This window comes from Adiantum capillus-veneris, chromosome 3 (genome assembly GCF_014529385.1).
Source record: "Adiantum capillus-veneris isolate H3 chromosome 3, ASM1452938v2, whole genome shotgun sequence".
Classification (NCBI taxonomy): Eukaryota; Viridiplantae; Streptophyta; class Polypodiopsida; order Polypodiales; family Pteridaceae; genus Adiantum; species Adiantum capillus-veneris.
Window position 1 is genome coordinate 113,204,299 of NC_140933.1, and position 23,702 is coordinate 113,228,000.

The following is a 23,702-nucleotide window of genomic DNA, read 5'->3' on the forward strand; positions in this document are numbered from 1 at the left end:
AATAGCTTGGAGTGTAATTACGATGTAAGTGCACTCACTTGCTCATGTTAATTCTTGATTGATTAATGTAGTTCAATGTTGCTAATTATTTGCTAAAATTAAGTGTGTAACTCAAATGACCTATACTTTGTACGTAATTTGATATAATTGGAATGAAATTGATCATCAAATTGTGACTAATGAACTTTGTGTGTATCAAAATAATGCTTAATTCTCATCAAGAATTCATGTGTGTGCATAAAAATCATTGTGTGTATAATGCACCAAAGAGGGAGAAAAACTGTCAAAAATTTGAAGTGTGTGTGTACCTAATCTTGAGTGTGTGCATGCATAAAAATTGATAAAATTGATGATACATGAGTATGCAATCATGTAATTGATGTGTATGGTGGGATAATTCAACCATTGGATAAGCCTAATTGCCAAAAAATTGGGCAAAGATTGAGTGTGTGTGCCCATCCCAAGGCCACTTGATTTTCAATGATTGATGGTCAATTGGGGCACCAAAATGATTTTTGATTGTGAAATGTTCATAAAAAGTATGTGCAATCATTAGGTGTAAGCCTAAATGCATTGCCAATTGAGAAAAATTTGATCTTTTGTGCTTAATTTTTTTGTGTGTGCATTGCTTGATTGGGTCAAAATAATGTTAATTTTTTAGAAATTAAGCATGCATGCATTCACTTATGCTTGATTGAGTTTGCAAGTTGAGAATTGCAATGTGGATTTGATGTAATTTTTGCATAAAATTTTGGCTTAAATTTGGGTGTGTGTGCCTACTCAATGGCATGTGCAATCCGGTGCTTAAATGAATAATTGGTATTTTTTACCAATTATGATGATTAATTTGGCCAAATAGTTGATATTGGTATCACAAATTGGGTCAAATGTTGAGATAAATTGATCAATTAATGTCCAATTGTCAAGAATAATGTGTGTTGCCATGCTATTGATTGATCTAAATGATGAACACGGAAATCTTGCATTCATTTATGTGCTTAATTATACTTAAATTCACTCATATATAGCCATGCAAATGATAATGACAAATTCAATTGAATTTAGATGATGAGGGCCATTAGACATGAGAAATTTAAGATTGCAATGATGCCAATTGGGAATGGTTTTACAAATGGGAGAATTAGTGTGATATGTTGTGAGCTATGGTATGCCTCATAGAGAATAAGATGCATCAATTTCATATGGTTTACCATTTTGATAATCAATGGATCGAACTTTTGATATGCATTATACCAAATGGCTAATAAACGCTCAATGTAGACCAAAATGTGGATATTTTTGTGATCTTGTAGCCAATTTTTTGATATCAATTGAGGATTTGAACATAACTTTGAGATATTGGCACTTAATTGATTGAAATAAGCATGTTATGATCGAGATGTATTTTGCACTCCAAATTCATTATTGAGTGGCATTGGGAGCCAAATTCGAGAGTAAGGACAAGCATGTGTTGATAGGTGTTAGCTCTAAAAACATCATGAGCATAGGGGCTATGTACGCTCAAAGGAATGGTGAGAATGCCCCCTAAGTGAGTTTTTTTTTTAAATGCTAATTCAAATGCCTCACACACACACGCATGCCCCGACTTTCTCTCTGCCACTTGCCTTGCCGCTTTAGCTCGTAGTGATACACACACATGCTGCACTGTTATTCGGAGCCCACCTCTGTAGTGTTGGCCACAAGACATGCGTGCTGACCGCCAAATGATTGGCTTGTAGCTCTCGACCACATAGACACGACCGCAACTCTTGAATCCAACAGCTAAAATGCATTCCTGCGACTCACCTTGGTCTTCGGACCCACACACACACACACACACACACACATGATACATGGACCTTCCATAGCCGTTAGCATGCACCCCTTACTCGCCCCAAGTCTCACGGCACTTGCTTCTATCGTTAGTCCTAGTCTCACCATGGCTTATTTTACTCAATATTGACTCACCCCCTTGTTACCCTGCTTCCATGCCGGATTCTGAGTCTCAAAGTCCTTGCCGTGTGCTCTTTATCTGCATACTGCACCTTATTTGGTGGCTCTGTATAATAGACAGCCAGCCTTGATCAGGTCTTACCGCCATGGCCATTGGATTCCAACACACACACACACACTCAGAGCCTCATTGACTCGCGTCCCATGCCACCAACTATCAAAACCCTCGCGGCCTCGCTCATGCTCACCTTGCAATTACACAGATCTCGCATCCATTAAATTCAATTGAGTTCAAAAATCTTGAGTCATATTAATCCTCTTAAGGGTAGTCTCCCATAGGCAACTCTTCAAAAACCTAAAATTTTCATTTTTGGAGCCCATGGGCCATGGCTCATTTTCACCCATTTCGTCTCGACCTTCACTCACATTTGAGTGCTATCGGATAATAAATGGCCATTACAACATCACACACCCACTCACAAGTTGTGTCTTTCTCGCCCTCTCTCCCTTAATTCATTGTAGACAATCGCCAGAACAAGAAATAAATTTTAAAATTATGTTTTGTATGAAAAAAATTGCTATACAAGAGCATGAGGGACATGAGCATTTTGCGCAATTCCTCGAGATGATTCGAACATTTTTTGTTTGCTTTGTATGGGAAAAACTTTCTACATAAGAGCATGTGGGCATTGATTGTGTGTGCCTATAATGCAACATTGAGAATTTTGTATTGAAATTTTCAACTGAGCATTATTATAGTGCTTTTGATTAAAATTCTCATTGCACTAAATGACAAGCTCTTTTATAAATGCATGAGGGCTTCACTTTTGAGAGCTACAATTGACAGGGATGATTGGTGAAAAGTGTGTATCAGAACTTGGGCTTGACATCGTTTGTTGCATTTTAGTGCTTGATATTAATGTAAAACCCCTACATAGAACTAAAATTTGGGCTTCTTGAATCATAAAAAAAGAGCAGTAAAATTTTGGGCTTGTGATTGAGCTTGCTTTTAGTGCTTGTACTAGATGTTCAAATGTTTAAAAACACTAATGATTTGAATTGTTTTGAAGGGTTGTGGGAAAGGTTGAACTTTCATCGATCCAAGAAGGGGTCATCTTTGCAATATATTGCAAAACATGGCTATTGAGAGCCATTCCAATTCTTTGGATTAAAATTACATGCTATCTCATAGCTTGGTCTAAAGTGAAAATGTTTTCATTCGAGCTAGTGTAGACAATTTTTTTGAGAGCTTTCAAGTATAAAATTTGGCTATTGAGAGCCATTCATTTTCATTTCATCAAGTTGTAGTCATCTCTAGCTCATAGATTGCTCTAAAATTTGTAAAGACTTCACTTGAGCTAGTTGTTAGCCAACTTGTTTGGAGATTTTAAATTGTAAAATTTGGCTATCAAGAGCCACTTCACTTCATCAAAGTTGCATTATTTTACCATTCCATATCGCATTGAGCTAGAAATTAAACAACTTTTGAATCATGCATGAGAGACTTCCAAATTCCAAAATTTGCTTATGTCTCATTCTCTCTCATTTTTTATGTGTATGCATAAATTTGCTACTAAAAAGCATCATGTGCTTAACCAACGGCATTTTTTTCCCTTGGGTTTTTTTCCTTTGGCAAATTCGAGTATGCAAGACCCTAGCATTAGGTTTTCATTAATGTTTTTTGTGTGTTGTTGGCTTTTAATAAAAGGCCTTGGGAGCTTGTGTTTACACTTAACTTCAAATCAGCTTCTTTTGCAAATAAAAATATCAAGGGGCTTCTCTCCACAAAGAGGATGCTTGCTCAAGGATTCTCAAAAGAGCGTGAATAGGTGTAATCCTTCCATGATTTTGCTCTTTTTTCATCTCTCCATTCTCTATGCTTGGCTTAAGTAATTTTTGCTTCTAAGCTATGGTTCTTTCATGTTCAAAAACTTGGCATCCTAAAGTTTCAACACTTTGCTTTATGAAAGTTAACTCATCAAAAATTAGGTTTTAAGTGTGCTAATCATAGGTAATTGGCCTTGAACTTAGGTTAATATAGGTTCATTTCTCATCAGTCCTAAACTCTTAGTGATAGTCTTAATACTCCATTCACTTGTAACATGACCTAGGGCTATGATTAGGCTTTAGTCCTTTAGTCCAATTGCCATAAACATCTCATGTTGGAAGAAACAAAAGAGTGCTAAAAAAAGGAAACAATGAAGCAAAAAAGTGTCAAGAAAAAGTAGCAAAAATGCTACTAGACACATGAAAACAAATTTTTTATGTTATGTTGTGTCTATGTGAGGCCTAGCACCTTATTGGCACTTGGCAGGCGAGGGGAATCACTTTGGATTGCTTGGTCAAGGCCCTAAACCGATGCCTTGGGATGATAGGGGTTAGTCGTCACCTTGGTAGGCTAGTAGGCTAGTAGGCCATCGCCTTGGTAGGCTAGTAGGCTTTTGGAACACTTTATTGAGGGTTCAAGAAGTCGAGACTTGTACCTAGACTTGTGTTGGGGTGGTGGCCTTGTATTGTGTTTTACTTTTTTCTATAAAATGACAAAAATGGAACTTCCATGAGCTTCAAAAATTTTTGACAATGTACTAATGATAAGGAGTTTTTTTATAGCCCATAGACATGATAGACTTGAATGATTTATTAAGATTAGTCACATAGTTTTTAGGCTAGTAAGTTTATGAACTTGCATTAGCCTAGGGTCTTAATTGATCATAGAGTGAAATTTGTAGGTATCTTGAAGACTGCTTCGGAGTTTAAAATATGTCTTCTATGGTCTTAGGTCCATAAGGCGTTTTCTTTGTAGGTAATTAAAAATAGAAAAAATATATAGTCTTGGGACCAAAAAGTACTTTATACCCATTAGATCCTGTGCATTGAAAAAAAAATAGACTTAGAATTATAGGGTGTTTTCTATATGGTCCTATGACCATAATGTGCTTTGTTCTGAACTTGAAGGACCGCAAGCTCATGTTTTTGCACCTCTATATTGGCACTCTATGTCCCTAGGGACATAGGGGCTCTCACTATGTTTTCTAGGACATGTGATGCGGATCATAGGTAGGTTATAGGTTTCCCTCTATTCTAATGAGAGATCCTATGGCCTTAGGGCCTTAGGGTACCAATGTACAAGCTCAAGGGTGATATGTTGTCCTCTATTCTAGTGAGAGATCCTATGGTCCTAGGGCCATAGGGCTCCCAAGATACCCATGTAGGTGCCACTGAACGCCTAAATTCTCATTTAGAAATTTTACATTGAACCTAGGTCACCCTCTAGCCCTAGAGCCATATGTTTCCCTCTATTTTAATGAGCGATCATATGGGCCTATGTCATAGGGTGCCAATGTATAAGGTCCAGTTCCATAGGTTTCCCCATATTGTAATAAGAGATCCTATGGCCTAGGGCCATAGGGCTACATGGTGCCCATGTAGGTTCCCTTGAATGGTCTAAATGCTCCTTGAGAGCTTTTACATTGACACATAGGCCACACTGTCCGAGGGCCATAGGTTGTCCTCTATTTTGATGAGAGGTCTTATGGCCCTAGCGCCATAGGGTGACATTGCATAAGCTCAAGGTCCATAGGTTGTCCTCTATTCAAATTATAGGTCTTATGGCCCTAGGTCCATAGGACTACCATGGTACATATTTAGGTGCCCTTGAATGGTCTAAATTATTCTTGAGATTATATACATTGACACCTAGGCCACCCTCAAGCCCTAGGGCCTTAGGTTTCCTTGTATTCTTATGAGAGAGATCCTTCTTTGAGTCTTATGCGGTGCTGCACCACTCTAATGCCTGTGATCTTGTCATAGCCATCAATGTAAAGTGTGGTGAAGTTACACACCATAGAGATGTACTCTTCTCTCTCTTCACTAGCTAACTCGTTGGAGAGCATCCAATGTAACTTACTTGTATCCACCAAGGGTTGCCAACCTGATGGTCGTTCTCGGTTCTCTGGTACTGTTTCAGATCTTCTGATGCCTCCAAGATCATGTTGTGTTGCTTACCAGTCTTCATGTCATAGAATATGGGCTTTCCCTTAGCATCCTTCATCTGGATCATTCCGGTACTCCAGTCCTGCTTTGCCTCCATAGGCATGATCCATGGTCTTCCAAGAATGATAGGGTAGCCATCCCCTTTGTGTGGCATGACAAAAATGTCTACCTCCACTTTCGTGTTGAATGCCTTCACCTTGACTGCATTCACAATGCCTACGCGCTTCACATTGACGTTATTTTCCATTTTAGCTTGGCAAGGTGCTGGCGTACCTACTTCTAGGCCTAGATGGTGCATCATTTTCTCACTCATGACACATATTTGTGTGCCACTATCTATGTAGATGTTTGAGATGCGTTGCCCCTTGATGTGGGCATCTATGATAGGTAGGATGTTGTTTAGATTCCTCCTAGAGATAGCCCCAGCTATCCTTGTTCTTGACTTTCTAGTGTTTACCATCTTCATCCATTGTCCCCTCATCCTTGGTGCAAGATGGAGTAATTGGGGCCAGGCTATTTTTGGACCCTGCATCAAAACATCTTGAAGTAGGTCATATGGTTCAGCATACTCGCCTAGTGAAAAATCCACGATGTTGATCTTCCATTAAGGCTTAGACGCATGATTGCTAGACTCTCCTTTTCCTTTCATCTTTTCCTCCCTTTGAGAGGCCTCTTCGTGCCTAACACGCTTCACTCCCATGGCATCTACTTCTTCTACTTTTCCTTTTCCCTTGTCCTTCTCTTTGACACGCTCTTCTACCTTCGCCTTTCCTTTAGCTTCAAGACTGATGACACTCACTGCTTGGTTTCCAGCAGGTGGTGGAGACAAAGGTGCAATGAGAGGTTGTGATGGTTGTGGTAATTGTACGGGTGATCAAAGGATTTGGACCGTGGAATCGGCTCTGGTTGCGTGGATGGTGGTGGCCTCGCCCTTGGTGGAGAAATATGATTATGCCTTACTTCTCTATTGAAGTTGTGCCTTCTAGGATGAGGATAATAGTACATGCCATGGCCGTCCTCTCCACAGTTGTAACAATGGTAGTCATGATTCTCTCTTTGCTGTCCTCTTCCTTGCTCTGGATTTCTAGCAGGTGCATGCCCTTGCTCCACTAGATGTACTGAAAGATTCTCTAACTGGTTGTTGATTCGGTTGAGCAAGTCTTATTGATCTTCAACCGGTTCCTATGACTGATTCTTGTGGATTGCTGCTGCAAGTGTGGCTAGATGTGGTTGGTGGGACCTACCCGGTTCCTCTTCAATGGTAGTCTTGGCTTGTAGAAGCAATTTCTTATCTTTAAGGTGGGCTACTTCAACAACTACCTCATACATAGCAGGAAACCTTCCCTTCACTTTCTCTTTAAGAATTGGCCATAAACCAGCCACAAACCGGTCTTTCTTCAGGAAATCAGGTGCCACTTCGCCCTCCCTCAGCGGTGCAACCCATCATCCCCATAGATTGACGAACTTCGATTTGTATGCTGCATATTCAACCATGCTTCCTTACTTCAACTCCATCAGCAATTGCCACAATTTTTCTAATGTGGTGCCTTCTCCAAAGCACCTTAAAAATGCTTCTCTTAGTAGGTCCCACTTCTCCTTGGTGGCTTGCACCAAGGCGTTGTACCATGATCTTGCTTCCACTTTCATTAATAGTGGAAAAATAGGCAGACGCGAAGCATCATCATCCCTTCCAGAGACGACACGTGCTATTTCAAGATTATCTAAGAAATTTGAATCATCTTCCCCCACCTTACCCGTGAAGGTTGGGAAGGAAACGTTTGCCATTGCAAAACAAGATTTTCAAACTCTTTTTTTTTCTTCTTCTTCTTTTCTTAAACACAAGTAACTTAGCGGCTTTCTTACAAGGTTGGGTGGATAGATCAAAACAAGATGAAAATTAAAACATTAAAGGAGTGATGGTAATCCAACATGGGGAGGATAATGGGATTTGGGGAGCTAAGGATATCTCTTAGCGCCACAGCACCAAACAAGAACACAATCTTCTGCTGATAGAAGATCTTCCTATCTACATATATATGTATGTGCATGTGATGTAAAAATCTAAACGGAAAAACGGTTGGTCCGTTTTTCAGGATGTACAGAGTGTAGAGTACTCACTTATATTCTTACCATGCCGGTGTTGACAAGTCGGCACATCCACTGGAGGTCATTGTCTTTCATAGGCTCCACCTTCCCTTCATTGCTTAGCACATATGCAGTGATAGCGACGTGTTTGACAACTCCTAGCCTTTTAGCTAGCAGCAGTTGCAAGTAGTTACTAATCAGCTCGTTGCATGAATTCCATACCATTTAATTGTAGCTCATCTTTGGCCCATTGGGTTTCACCGGTGGTAGACAGCTTCTTCAGGATGAGTTGCACAGGGCAGACTCTGATTCCAAGAATCTGGCTTAAGTCTCAATTTTGTGATCCAAATTTCACCAAGTTTGATTTGTGGAGTCTACTTGATGTGCTTGACCCTACAATATATTCAATTGTGCCAAATTTCTCAATTCTGGAGCAAATGTAAATAATCGAGATTATTTAATATAGGTTTTTTTTGTGAACTTTTTTTTTCTCAAAAGTAAATAATCGTGATTATTTACTTTTGGTAATTTTTGGTCATCTAAGCATGTACACTTGTTTAACACATCAATATAAGCCTATGAGTCAAGTTTCACCGAATTTGAACAAGATTTACCAACTCACACTCAAGTTCTCCACATTCAGTACGGATTTCAGTTTTTATCAAGGTTTTGGTCTGTTTTGTGATTCAAACTTCATGAGCCTTCACAAAAGATGTTTGCAATCATGCTTAGAGTATATGGTATCAATCTTGGTCAGTTTTGAGCCAAAAGTTAATAATCGCGATTATTAACTTTTGAACTAAAACAAATAATTTTTCAAACTTTTTCACTAGACAGTCTTTTTATGATCTATTTTGAGCCTATGAATCAAGTTAAAACTTAATTTGAACAAGATTCATCAAGTCAGACTCAATTTCTCGACAATCAGTACAGATTTCAGTTTTTAGCATGTTTTGTGATCAAAACTCTATGAGCCTTCACAAAAGATGTTTGCAATCATGCATAGAGTCTTTGGTATCAACCTTGATCAGTTTTGAGCCAAAAGTTAATAATCGTGATTATTAACTTTTGACCTAAAATGAACAACTTTTTCCCTAGACAATCTTTTTATGGTCTGTTTTGAGCCTATGAATCAAGTTAAAACTTAATTTGAACAAGATTCATCAAGTCAGACTCAATTTCTCGACAATCTACTAGTACAGATTTCAGTTTTTAGTCTGTTTTGTGATCCAAACTATATGAGCCTTCACAAAAGATGTTTGCAATCATGCATAGAGTCTCTGGTATCAACCTTGATCAGTTTTGAGCCAAAAGTTAATAATCTCGATTATTAACTTTTGACCTAAAATGAACAATTTTTTCAACTTTTTTCCTAGACAGTCTCTTTATGATCTATTTTGAGCCTATGAATCAAGTTAAAACTTAATTTGAAGAAGATTCATCAAGTCAGACTCAATTTCTCGACAATCAGTTCAGATTTCAGTGTTTACCAAGTTTTTAGCCTGTTTTGTGATCCAAACTTCATGAGCCTTCACTGAAGATGTTTACAATCATGCATAGAGTCTCTGGTATCAACCTTGATCACTTTTGAGTCAAAAGTTAATAATCGCGATTATTAACTTTTGACCTAAAATGAACAATTTTTTCAACTTTTTCCCTGAAGAGTCTTTTATGATCTATTTTGAGTCTATGAATCAAGTTAAAACTTAATTTGAACAAGATTCATCAAGTTTATCAACTGTTTCGTGTCCGCAGACTCTAATTTCAAGAATCTAGCTTAAGTCTCACTTTTGTGATCCAAATTTCACCAAAATGGATTTGTGAGGTCTACTTGATGTGCTTGACCTTGTGGTATGCCCAAATATGCAAGATTGTCAATTTTTGAAGCAGATGTAAATAATCGCGATCATTTACTTCTGCTAAATTTTTACAAGTTTTTGTTCCAATCTTCACACAGATCTATTCAGCACCTCAAGTTAAGGTCTCTAGCCAAGTTTCATCAAGTTTGGACAAGTTTTGGTTAAATGGTCATCAATTTTCTGCCCGCATACTGACTTTGCAAAATTGGTCGCAATTTTCAATCCAATGATCCAAATCTTACCAAATTTGGTTTGTGGGCTTATTACAACATGGCAAAACTAGTGGTATGCTTACTTGGTCAAAAAAGTTGAAAAATGGAGCAGATATATGTTTTTTAGGGAAAAACTACTCCCCTGTTCATACTCACGAGCACGACACAGACAACATACTTATCATCCGATGACAAGACTAACCCGTAGGTGCACGTAGGCAATCTCGTTAGCTTGTCAGGCTGAGACCAATCTACACATACGCACTTTTATGATGCATCAATCACTAACCCTGGTAGATTGCAACCCACTCTATCCCTTAACGCTCACAACACAGTTCACACGTCCAATGAACTCGGAATAGCATCAAACTTACTAGGCACCATCCTCTCACTAGGACATATTTACCTATAAGTCTAATCTCACTAGATTTGAACCCTAGCTATCTCGAATGCTGTCGCGATAGACCAACAGGTCATAATCCAAAAGTGGGCGAAACCTAAGTTTATCAGTATCTATGTGTAGCTAATCTCTTTCTCATTCCATGAAGCACTTGATTATTGAAAACAGACACTGTTTGTGCTACTTACAAGCAAAACAAGCTCGAGGTAGAATCGATCGCGATCAACTCGAAACAGCAAATGCGTGGCGTGGGCGCGTAGCTCTCGGAGAGACTACTGCAATGGTGTGGTCGCGTCGTGAATCCGGTGAGGGAGAAGCGCGTAGCGAAGAGGATAAGACTCTCTCTCTCTCTCTCTCTCTCTCTCTCTCTCTCTCTCTCTCTCTCTCTCTCTCTCTCTCTCTCTCTCTCTCTCTCTCTCTCTCTCTCTCTCTCTCAGACTCCTACGACAGAGGATTAATTCAAATGTTATTCAAAAAATGGTTCTAATGTGACTTTTATACTTTAGTCACCTTAGCTCAAAAATGTACATGGGGTTCTCTTGCTCATGATTACAAAGTGGGAATAAATCTGAGTCTTGACTAACTGACTAATATTTACATAATCCAGACGAATGGATCAAAGTGATAAGACGTCTTTGACATAAAAAATGGAATTTGATATGCTTTACAAGATGGGCTCATTACAACAGTTGGACCAATGGGGTCCAACACTCCCCCCCTCCTAATTCATGTCTACCACGACATGATCGTCTTTGTCTTCATTGTCGTTGTCGTCGTTCTTTGTTGATTTGATGTAGAAACGCATCATAGCGCATAGACTCACTTGCCATTAATGGGCCAAAATATTTTGACTTGTACATGAAGAAGCCCGTGTAAAATGCTTCTTCAAAGGTTTGGAGATGGTAGCTCGGCAGAAACATCAGCCGTTTGAAATAGGCATACATTACTGGCTCTGTCGGTGGCCCATTTAGATCGTATGACAACTCTGAAATGCTTCTTTCAGTATTCATATACTCTGATGTCTAGCTTTTTGAGAAGACTGTGAGACAAGCCAAAAATGTTTGAGCTATCTTACATAGCATCTTGCAGGAGAGGTCAGGAGAGCCTCCGAATTCTGCTATGGCGCCCTGCAGGGTTTTCACCATGTAAGAACCGGATATTCTCTCTCCCTCTGCTGGCCCTGGCATTATTGGATAATTGAGCCTGTCGGATTTCTGCTTTGTAGTGCTTTATGTTGGCTGTAGGTGTATGTTCGGGGAGTTGGGCAAAACGTTCTGTCATTCCTCAGCTCAGGCGGTGCGTTGACTAAGTGGATCAGGTTATTAGGATGATCCAATAGCCATTGACGCCTCCACTTTGGCTGGTTGTCCACTATTCTGTTTTGTTGTTCCCTATCTTATACTTCTCCTTCAAATAATGGCACTTGTTCTTCTTTTTCAAGCTGTCGTTGATGTGTTAGAGTCTCATACTTCAGCAGAGCATAGGGTAACATAGGTGCATTCCATTCCTGCCATAGCTCTGCTGCTGTTTTGCCCGCTCTGGAAAGCCCTTGTAGCAACTCCTTTTCGAGTTGCATAGCCTTGTACCATATCATTTCTGTTTGTTTTTCCATCTGCTCGGCCAGCCTCTGCTCTTCCAATTTTGTGACTGAATCTTCTTTTGTCTCTTGGTCTTTGGAGCCGGTTTGATCAGTCTGCGTATGTGCCTCCTGTTCATATGAATCTTCTTCGTACTCATCTTGACCCCCATAAATTTCGGCGAGTCCAACCAAATTCGTTGTTATTGGCTCCATGTGCACTCGTACTTGTCCTTAGTGCTGCCCTGCACTTTGTAGACTTGCGATTTGTGCGGCCATTGTTCTGCTATTGATTTTTAGAGCCTGAAATTCCATGACTTTTTTAGCGGCCGACTCCTCTAACTGTATTATCCTGATGTGCAGGTTTTCATTTTCTTCCCTGAGTAATTTGGAAACAATGCTTTCCATTTCACTGTCAGGAGCTGGTCCTTGTTGTTGTTCACTTTGCAAGTATGAGATTTGTCTTTGTAGTTCACCTTCTGCTCTAAGCGCACTTTCAGCAATCATTAAACGCTGTTTTCTTTCCAACTCTAGCTCCCTCTTCAATACAGCCACTTCTTCTTCTGGGTGGACTACCGGTGTTGTTGGTAGCGACGTTTTTTGCTTCTTAGCTTGTTTGATTTCTCTTGCTTGGGTATCTGTTACTGCTCTCAAATCTTTGACTTCAATTTGTAAGTCATCGATGACGACTTGCAAACTCTTGATTGTCTCCAACGCATCTTGCTTTTCCTTTTCCAACTTCTGGATGTGTTCATCTCTGTCACTGACATCTTCAACGAACACGTTTATTGTATCTTCACATATGGCATTGAAGTCTTCCGACTCTTGTAAATCGTCCTTGAGAAGATTTATTGTGCCTTGGAGTCTCAATATTTCAGCATCTCTGATGCTGATCAGCTTTAAAGTGTCCTCCCTTTGCTCTTGCAGTCTCAGAACTTCCTCATCAGTTTTTTGTAGATTCATTTTGTTGGACCGGTTCTGATCAGCTAACCATTGACTGTGCAGTCTTGTTCGGTTTAGTATTGTCGCCATTGACTGCAAATCTTCATCTATAGTAGCCTCCAGCTCAATTTCTTGAGAGGAGGAAGCTTTATCTTTAGACTGATCCACCACCTTTTGCTTTCCTTTATCACTTTGTGATATTGCTCCAGTGTTTGGGTGTCTATCTGTTTCTTCTTCTTCCTCTTCTTCTTGTTCACTGGGCGGTGTGTGAACTCTGTCATCACGATGTGAGCTTTCTGAATGCGAAGTAGATTCAGCACTAGATGGGCTAGATTGCCTTTCACTTGTATCTAGTCCTGGAGATGGCGGCGGTGTTTCCTGATCACGTGAAGTTGGCCTCAGCTGATCTCTCAAAGTTTGGAGATCCTCCTCTTCTAGTAGCAAATCTGGTTCATCCCTTGCATTTCTTTCTTGGATGTATTTCTCGAACCAGTCCAGCTCAAAAGCTGGGTTGTTTCTATTCTTCGTTCTCAGTTTGAAAGTGCTACTAGAAGGTTTCCAAGTGGCACCTACATCGCCTCGTAGAGATATTTCTAGAGCAAACCCTTCTAGCATCCTTTCCATCTTTGCTATCTTCTGCAACCTGGTGTTGTTTTCCATTTCCGCTTTCCGCTTCTTTAGTCGGGCATCTTCCTCTTCAGTTCTTTTTTCTTCTTTCATCTTTTCTTGTGTACTTCTAGTCACTCTTTCCAGCTTGCTTCCTCCAATGGTATTAATAGATGCCGTTAATTTGTTTTGTGATCTGTCTTCGGTATTTTCCCTTAATACCATCCAGTCGTTCTGATGAGGGGCAGGTGGCAACTGATTTGTCGCGCCTATGGCATGGTATATTACTCTGGTTAGGACTTCTCCTCCTGCAATGTAATTGGGTTTGTCCTGCCTTAGCTTTGTCATTTCTTCAAACAGATATGATGCGTGATCTATGTAGAACTCACGGGTCATTCCCATGGCCCATGTCAATGTGGTTGAGATGCTCCCGTGCGGTGTAGTGTATCTTGGCGGCCTTTTGTTGTAGCTCAACAAACACTGACTGTAGATCTGTGTCAAATCTCTTACTTCCGGGTTTGCTATGAGTTTGAAAGAAGGTAGTTTGGACTTTTGCAAGTAAACTGTGAGGTTTTTCCTTCTTTCTCTCATGTTTGCTCCTTGATGTGACAATTTCAATGCCTCTTTGATGATCTCTTTGGTGATCTGGATCTCCATCACTTCGTTATCCATGCCTGCCACTCTGCAAGTTCCATCTTCTTGGATAGTCTCTATTAGATGTTGTACCCTCTTGAAATCTATCCCTACTGGTGGTAGTGATACGAAGTTCCACAAGCCGACTTTTTTGAGCCATGACCTTTGCGGTGATCTTTTCAAGTAATTCTCTGCCTCCTTGGGAATCATCATTGTATCCACTAAGTTTCTTTTGTCATCCACATATGAACCTTGATATATCTGAAAGGCAGCTGCCTGTTGCACATCTGCAGGTATCCAGGTGGCTGCTGGCTTTAAAGAATTTGGTAGAAGTGCATAGGGTACTGCACCTTCCGTTGCCAGGTTCTTGCCTTTTCTTTTTCCCGGAGAAGCCTCCATAGATCCTGTCATCACAATTATCAGTTAATGCACAAACAAAGTACTACTCTGCTAAATTGATTACCACTTAACCATGCATCTAGATGAGCCTTCTCAATCCCAAGATTAGTTAAGGTAAAATGTTAGCAGATAGACAAGCTCTTCCATTGTGCGACTTTGGCGGCTTCAAATTGATGTTGTTGGTGAAGGAGAACAAGTCCAAATGCCTTGAAATTTTGTGTGGTGTATGCTCTCATGGCATGTAAGGTCATTCCATAAGCCAAAGCTCAAAATTTGTCCATTTGCTCCTTTTTCTCAGTCTATCGCGATAGACTGGCATTTTTTTGATCTGGGTCCTTTTTTGCAGTTGTGACTCCACCAATTGGTTTCCCATACCTTGCACATGATCTGACCCCATTTCTAGCTCAAATGAATGTCAAGTGACCCCCTTTTGGATCAACTCCCAATTTTCCAGATTCCCTTCAGAGAGATGTTGGTCTATCTCCTTCATTTTGTGTTGTTTTGGGCTCAAACTTAATGGGTGGTTATCTTGCATCATGTTGAAGACAACTGCTAATTCAATTTTTTTATAAGATGGTCTAGTATCCCTCTGCTTGGTCTATCGCGATAGACTGGGACTTAGTGCTAGTTTGTCATTTTTTGGCTTTGTGACCATCTGTCTGCCTTCTCCCAGTTGATGCAAGGCTTCTTGACCCCTCACATGTAAATTTTACCTGTCTGCCCTTGAGATGTCATGTTCTGACTCTGAGTTGTCTGCATGTCTTTCTCGGCTTGCCATGTGAGTCCCTCTTGGCACCAAATTTTGTGTAGTGCCTTCATTTGCTTCCCCAAGTCTAGCTTGTAAAAATTTGAAAAGTCTTTCCCCCCAAAAATTGTTGTAGCAAGTCTATCGCGATAGACTGAGCTTTTTGGCCAAAATAGATTTTTTTGGCACTTTGACTTGATATTGTGGTTAACATTCCTTGTTAGCACCCCTCATGAAGCCAAAGTCAAAGTTTCCCTTGTCTAAGTGCAAGTTCAAGTCTATCGCGATAGACTGGGCACTTTGTCATTTTTTTCAGTTTTTTGATGTTAGTTGACATTCATGATGTTAATAGGCCCTCCTAGACACACATATCAAGTTTTAATCAATTTAGCAGAATGTACTCCCTGTTTGCAGCACTTAGCTGGTCCCGAAGTCGAAGTAGATCACTTAGGTGATGGTCGCGGTTCCTTTTGGTCTTTGTATGATTCCGGCTGTCTTTTACTTCCTTTTGACCTTCCATCCAAGCAGTCAGTTGTTGTTTTGGTGTTTGAAACACCAAGAACAACCATTTGGACGTCTTTCTGGCCTGTTGCCGGAATTTGCCCTAGTGAAAGAACTTTTTTATTTCTGAGTGGACACATTCCATCCCGTAGTTGACCTCCTTTGGATGTTCCTTGTTGAATTTGGTGTAATTTTGTCACTTGGTCGGCCCGTTAGAGTATCGTGACGCTTTGTGCGGTTTTCGTCAGATAGGGACTTTAGGCTCCGTTTTGACGAACTTTTTCATAGTCTAACCCTTCAGTCGATTTGTCGAGGTCATTGGCTTGCTGTCTATGAATTTTGGCTCACCTTGGTTTTGTCGCCCTTTTGCAGGTCCTGCTAAATTAGGGTTTTCTGAGCGGCTTCCTTCACGCTTTCCGAGGTCATAGGCTCGATCCCTAAGCTATAGGCATTGTGCCTTTCACTTTTGGTCCCATTTGGTGGCCTCTAGGTCTCCCTAACAACCATTCTACCGTATGTGTGCACAGGTTGTGATTGTGATGCCGGCGAGGTTTTGCGACTAACTGAAGTAAACAACACTTAGAGTCAGTGTTGAAGAGCATACCTCTCATATCTGATGTCGATCTGGAGATCGTGCGTGATGGATGAGCTGCTGGAAGTCTCAACTACTGTAGGGAGCTCTCTCTCTCTCTCTCTCTCACTATGGAAAATGACTCAAATGAGGGATTTCTAGCCTAGCCTCTCTATATGTAATCGAGACTCCGACATCAAATTTTCCCATCTTTTACCTGTGGCCATAACTTTTTGCGAGATGCGGTTTAGGCTCGCAAATTTCCTGATTTGGATTTCGGTTGCTCCAGTTTTACCAGTTTTGTAGATTTTCCCTGTTGGAGGTCCCTTCATGACGGTGGTCATTTTGCTCTGTCACCTTTGCAGTCCTTATTTTTTCTCTATCTTCTTTACCTTGCTCTGATCAGGCGTCTCTTCTTTTGTGTTTCCATCCGGATTACGGATTTTTTTCTATAATTTTTGCTAGAAAATTGCTAAAATAAAGCAAATAAATCCCAAAATAACCTGAAAATAGCAATTCTAACCTAAGAAAATACCAATGAGAAACAAAACACTTTGTAGCTCACTTTTCTCTCGTCTATGTACAATCTCGCTCATTATCGTCAACCTTGGCCTATTTTTTGCTGTTTTTAGACAGTTTTTGGCCAGATTTGACTCTCTTTATAGTCTATACACATCCCTAGGGGCTCATGAATGATGATTTGGTCCCCAATTCTGATTAATTACGAGGGCATATTCTTTTTCCCAAAATCACACAATAAAACGCAAAAATGGTTGAAAAATTGCTCACAAACATTGCCCTCTAATATATGACATGATGAGTCCGCATTTGGAATGCCTCCCCCCCTCCTAATTGGAGTCCTCCCGGACGACAGGGTATCGTCAAGGGTATGTGTTGTGCATGGGTTTGAACTCGTGCTAATGCAGGCCTTGTAATGTAGCCCTATATGCATGTACGGTCAATGCATGTAGAAAGAATTTATGCAGTGCAAGAGGAAGGTATAAGCGATTCGCTTATTGGCATTTGTGGTTGAGGTTTCCTGTGGTAGCTTGAGTTGGCTGGCAGATTTTCTTTGCAAGTAGTAGTTGTAACTCCGCCGCCCTTTGTTTGATTGTTTTCCACTGGTTTTGAATTGGCGTATGTGGTTCCTTTGAAGTCAATATTGTCGTATCTGGTGGAACATTCTCTCTTTCTGCTTTGATGACTTGGGTCTTAGACATCCTTGTAGTTTTTGTTGTTGATTCTGTTTGTTTTCTCGTGCTGTTTGTATGATGTTGCTTGACCTTGACAGTTGTAGATAGTTGCACGATTGTCATCTTTGTCCGCCCTTCTTGTGTTGTTGGCTCGTTTTGAATTGGCACTTTTGGCCTTCATACCAATATAGTCCATTGCGTATTTGACAAATTGACTATGTTTCTTTGAAGTTTTGCTGGCTTTCGGTGTTTTTTATGTTCTTCAAACTCCTTTTTTATAGGAATTAGGCGGTCGCGCCTTATCCACACTTTGTATTGCCGCTTTTGATGTAATTGTGCCTCAGTCAGCTCTGTACGCCGTACCCAAACTTGCCTGGTTCCCTGCATGGTTGCTGATTTTTTATAAGACGTTGCTGGACTTGTAAACTTTGTTTGTTGTTGGGCAGATTTTTGTATTGACTTTTGTGTCCTCCTTGACATGAATTGGTTATATGATAAGAAGGGTTCTGAAAATTTTTCCTTTCTGAACAGTGCCTCATTCGTATCCAAATCAATGAATACCCTGTTAGCTTTCATCCATGACACTGCTAAGATACACGGAGTTGCTGACCTACTTGGTGGCAGTACATGGAATTTTGTAGTGTACGGATGTGCCTGCACTGTGATTGGTATTATAATAGACCACATCGTGGTCACCTCATCACCCGACGCTACTTTCAACCTGTGTGTCTCTGGAATCGTCTTCATTGGTCCAAGTTTCTGAAAGAGCTCAAAGCTGATGACACTCATTTTTGCTCCAGTGTCAAGCAATGCATAGATTTCAACTTGTTTTGTGCCTGCATAAGATTTTATGTAAGGACTGCACCATGTATCTTCCAAGTCGTTGATGATGCTATCATCCTGAGCCCTAAGGTCTGTCATGGTCGTTTCTAATTTGTCGCTTTGTATATCGGCTTCGATTGTTTGGGATGTTGAAAGGGGATATTCATCAGTCATCATTGGGGTGACCATGTTTATTGTCCTGAGAAACTGCTTTCATTTAGCAATCCGTTCTTTTGCTTCTTGATGTGCCTGGTCTTGAATTCGTTGTTGTTCCTATCTATATGTTTTTCCATAATGCAGTTGAAACAACATTTCCGGTGTTAAAGGGAGATGATATTTTTTTAAACGACACCCACTAATCCAGTTCGGCATTTCTTTTCCATCTAGTGTGACAGTTTTACTGCTCCGCTGGACGATATTTCTTGGATCACATAAGGCCCCATTCCCCTTTTCTTTAGCTTTTTGGCATGCTGTTTAAGGGTGTATACTAAGACATAGTCGCTCGTTTTAAAGTCCTTGTTCTTGACATGTTTGTCAAAAAACTCTTTCTGTTGTCTTTTTTTTGCATAGATGGCCGCTACAGCATTGAGTCGTAACTCATCTAATTTTTCAAGGTCCTCTAACCATTCTAAAAGTTCATGCCTCATCCAGTCCAATTGTCTGGCTACCCTTAGTATGGGGATCAAAAAGTCAATAGGCAATATTGCATTTAACCCATATACCATATTAAATGGTGTAGCATTAAGTGTTGTTTTATATGCAACTCGATAAGCCCACAATGCCGAATGGAGCATCTGATCCCAATCTGTTCTTGTTTCACTAACCAGTTTCGTAAGAACCGTGCACAATATTTTGTTGGTCGCTTTCGCTTGGCCATTGGCTTGTGGATGATAGGGTGCAGATTTGTGTTACAAAGTGTGTCTCTCTATCACTCACCAGCTCGATTGGAAGGCCATAACGTGTAAACACATATTCATATAAGAATTGTGTCGTGGTTCTAGCGTCTACTTTCATTGTGGCTTTTGCTTCCATCCATTTGGTCATGTAGTCCGTGGCCACTATGATATATTGTGCTTGTGAACGATACGCTGGTGGAGTGATAGGACCAACGAAGTCCAATCCCCATTTAGCAAATGCTCGAGCACTCATCATTGTTCTTAAAGGCATTTCGTCTCTTTTAATTGGTACCTTAGTTCGTTGACATTCATTACACCTTTTCACGAATTCTGCTGCATCTTGAATCATGGTCGGCCACCATATACCTGCAACCATAATGATTTTTACGGTTCTCTCTGCTGAAAAATGACCACCTGCTATGCCTGCATGAGCCTGTTCCAATAATGGAAAGTAGTCATTTTCATGAGGAACTAACCTCAGCTGGTCATCAATTCCTCTTTTGTACAATTGGTCACTAATGAGGGTATACCTATTCGCTTCGATTTGTAAAGCTTTTGTCTGGCTTTAGACCAATCTCATGGCAGCTCCTTATTAGTCAAATAATCCACAATAGCATGACTCCATGAGGGTGCTACTGTCACTTGGTATAATGTGGCATAATCCACAGTGGTATTGGATGTGCAAAAGTTGCATTTCTTGATGTAATTTGCTACATCACCTGCCATTCCTGGCCAATACACTCCAAGTCTTCTTAATTGTGCATACATCATTTGATTTCCTCTATGGAATCCCCCTGTTTGTGTGTGGACCTCCTCCAGATACGCTTCGTACTCCTCTGGGCCTATACACAACCTTAGAATCCCATCGTTTCCATGATGGTACATTCTTCCCGCAAGCATTGTGTAATTTCGTGCTTGTCTAACGTCTTCCACCGTGTGTTTGTCGTCAAGATTCATTCCATATGTCAGCAACGGAATAATCTGCTCTGACCATTTCGGTACCATCTCTATATTAAACAGGTATGAGTCTGGGAGATCATCATCTACCCAGTAGATTTTTCACCATGTAGTAATCGAGAAAGGTGGTCTGCTCTTTGATGAGATTTTCCTTTCTTAACCACTACCGTAAAATCAAACTCCAGCAACACAATGAACCATCTTACAATTCGTCCCGTGTTGCAAGGTTTGTTTACTAAGTACAAGAGTGCCTGATGATCCACAAAGAATGTAAATTTGTTCGCGAGTAAGTAATGCCGAAATTTCTTTACAGCATATATCATACCCAATCCTTCTCTTTCAGTGGTAGTATAATTCTTTTCTGCACTGTTGAGTTGTCTACTAGCATAACTGATTGGAAAATCTGTCTTTCCCTCATCTGGTTGTGCCAATATACAGCCTATTGCAATGCCGAAGCATCTACATGTACATGGAAGATCTTTGACCAATCTGGTGCTTTTAGAATTGGTGCAGATACCTTTTAGTTTCTGGAACGACTCCTCACATTCATTTTTCCAAATGAAGAGCGTGATTAGACTATACAAGGGTTTTGCTATTACAGCGTACATGTAGATAAAACGTCGGTAGTATCCACAATGTCCCATAAATGATTGTACCTCTCGTACAGTGTTTGGTCTTGGCAATTCTATGATCACCTTCACCTTGTCTTCATCAGTGGTAATTCCATTAGCCGACACTATGTGGCCTAAGATTTTACCTTGCGTACCATGAATACGCATTTTTCTGGGTTGAGGCAAATCCTATACGTTCTGCATTTCTCGAATACTTTTTTCAGATGATCTATATGGTCTTAGACACACAAGTCGTCCATGTAAATATCCAAGAATTTTTGCAAGTATTCTTTAAAAGCGTGTGTCATTAATCTCTGAAATGTGGCTGGAGCATTGGTCAAGCCAAATGGCATTAACCTAAACACATATATGCCCCATTCTGTTGCAAATGCTGTTTTGTATTGATCTTCTAGTTTGACCCCCAATTGGTTATAACCAGAGAATCCATCCATAAAGCTATAGGCTTGCTTGCCCGCCACTCGTTCCAGGACGTGTTCAGTGATAGGAAGAGGGTAGTTGTCTCTTATTGTTGCTGCGTTTACCTTCTTGAGATTTACACACACTCGTAATTTCCCGTTTTTCTTAGGTACCACCACTATCGGGGACACCCAGTCCGTGTGTTCTATCTCATAAATAAATTCAGCCTCCATAAGTTTGTCTATCTCCTCTTTTATCCTTTTGGCGAATGTCTCATTATACGTGTATGGACGTTGTTTGATTGGCTTTGCATCAGACTTCAAAGGGATTGAATGTTCACAAATGTTAGGATCCACTCCCTTCAAATCTTTGTACGACCATGCAAATACATCTCGAAATTCCTTAAGTGTTTTGATCAATAAGTCCTCTTCTTCTCGACCTAGATCTGTGGCAATGTAAGCAGGTCGAGGATTTTCTCCTGGCTCTGCTAAGTCTATTTTCTTGGCGTTCTCTGGCCCATCATAGGACTCGTTTGCTTTAGGCTCCCTCATTGGCTGCTGAACCACCAATCTTCTTTCCTGAATGGTGTACTTACAATAGTGAGGAGGTACATCTATCTTTTTACTCCCATCACTAGCGTTCGTTCCATCGCTACTTTCCATTTCAGTTGTCCATACATTTTTTATCTTTTGTTTCAACTCATTGTATATCGTTTTCCGTTCAATTTTCGTCATAATTGGACTACCACAGACATTCAGTTTTCCTTTTTTTGGTTTGCTGGTTTTTTTAGGTTTAACAGTCTGGACTTAAATCCTGAGTCTTCAGCCACCTTAAGAAATCTTCCTGACACTTTATCCTTAGCACAATCAACTGCATGAATGTTCATAAGGAAATGTGTCTTACCCTCAAACTCCGGCATGGGTCTCAACCTGGTTGGTGTACTGATGTGGTGTCGTTTACTCTTGTATCTTTTTTGTCGTTTCTCACTTTGGTTTGGGAAATTGTAGAAGACGTCCTTGTCTTGATCTTGATTGTCGTCTCCCTCTGTATTTTCCGACTTCTCGTCATCCGCGTTATCCTCGTTTTCACTTTGATCAGAAGAATCATAAAATTCTTCTCCTTCCTGCTTGAGTTCTTTAGTGGGGATGTCCACATAGCCCACTATCTTAATCTCAAGTTTCGTTTCCATTTTATGGATCCTCGTATTCTTAGTATCTACCTCGTCCTCGTCCTCGTCCACAATTTTGCTCAACATGTAGTATGGTATGATATCGTAGCCATTCTCATCACAAAATTTGGTGGGCGTGACTTCATTGACGCATACATCCAATGTAGCCAAAATTTGAGACCATTCTAGGGGTTCGAGCTTCTCTTCAGGAAAAGGTTATCGTATATAGGCATCGTCTTCCAAGAACCTCTCTAGTGTCCTTTCATCGTGGTCAAATTCACTACATTGAGATGCCCCACACATCCATATCTCTTTTTTCTTACAAAGCCACACTGGGACTTCTGATCCACTAATGGTGGCTGAGTCAAATTCTTCCACAGGGGTTCTCGTGACATCATGGTAGCTATGATTTTTCATGTTTACGCGTGTAGTAGTTTCAGCATGTCTTAGATACAAATAATCATACCCCGAGTCCTGTACCATTTTGAGTTGCCTCATGAACAGCCTACCAAGGATAATTTCATAGTTGTTCTTCTTGCCGAAATCCACTATGGCAAAGGTATGTTCGTATTCTATGCCACAAGAATATACCACAATTGCCTCAAGCAATCCTATAGGCCTTTCTATGTGCCCATCCGCCAGTTGCAATTTCATTCTAGTTCTTCGTATTGCTAGTTTTCCCCATTTTTCCCATAGCAATTTGGTCGCAATGGCAATGCCAGCTCCACTATCAAGTATTGCCCTAGTCTCTATGCCATTATACTCAACTGGTAGGGTTGTGTTGCCGTCTTCACCCTCACAATACTCTCCTACCTTGTTGAGTGGCACTGGTCTAGTGTTGACTTTCTTCGGTTCTGTGTCATCAAGCTCGGTTTCGAAGAGCTTAAGAGGCGTCCTTATGCCAAACTTTTCAAGACATTTGCCCACTTTCGTCCACATGCTTGGCCTAATTTTTAACAATTCTGCCAATGTGATTGTACACTTGACCGGAGTGGTCAACAAGTCTGTCAGGATTTTAGTGTCCAATTGATTTGAACCACCTATTCTCTGAGAAGGTACTCTTCGAATTTCTGATCTTGCCTCATAGTCCCCCATGTATGATGGAAAAGTTCTGAGAGATTGTGGTCAACTATCTTCGGATGCAACTGAACCATTATCCCCTT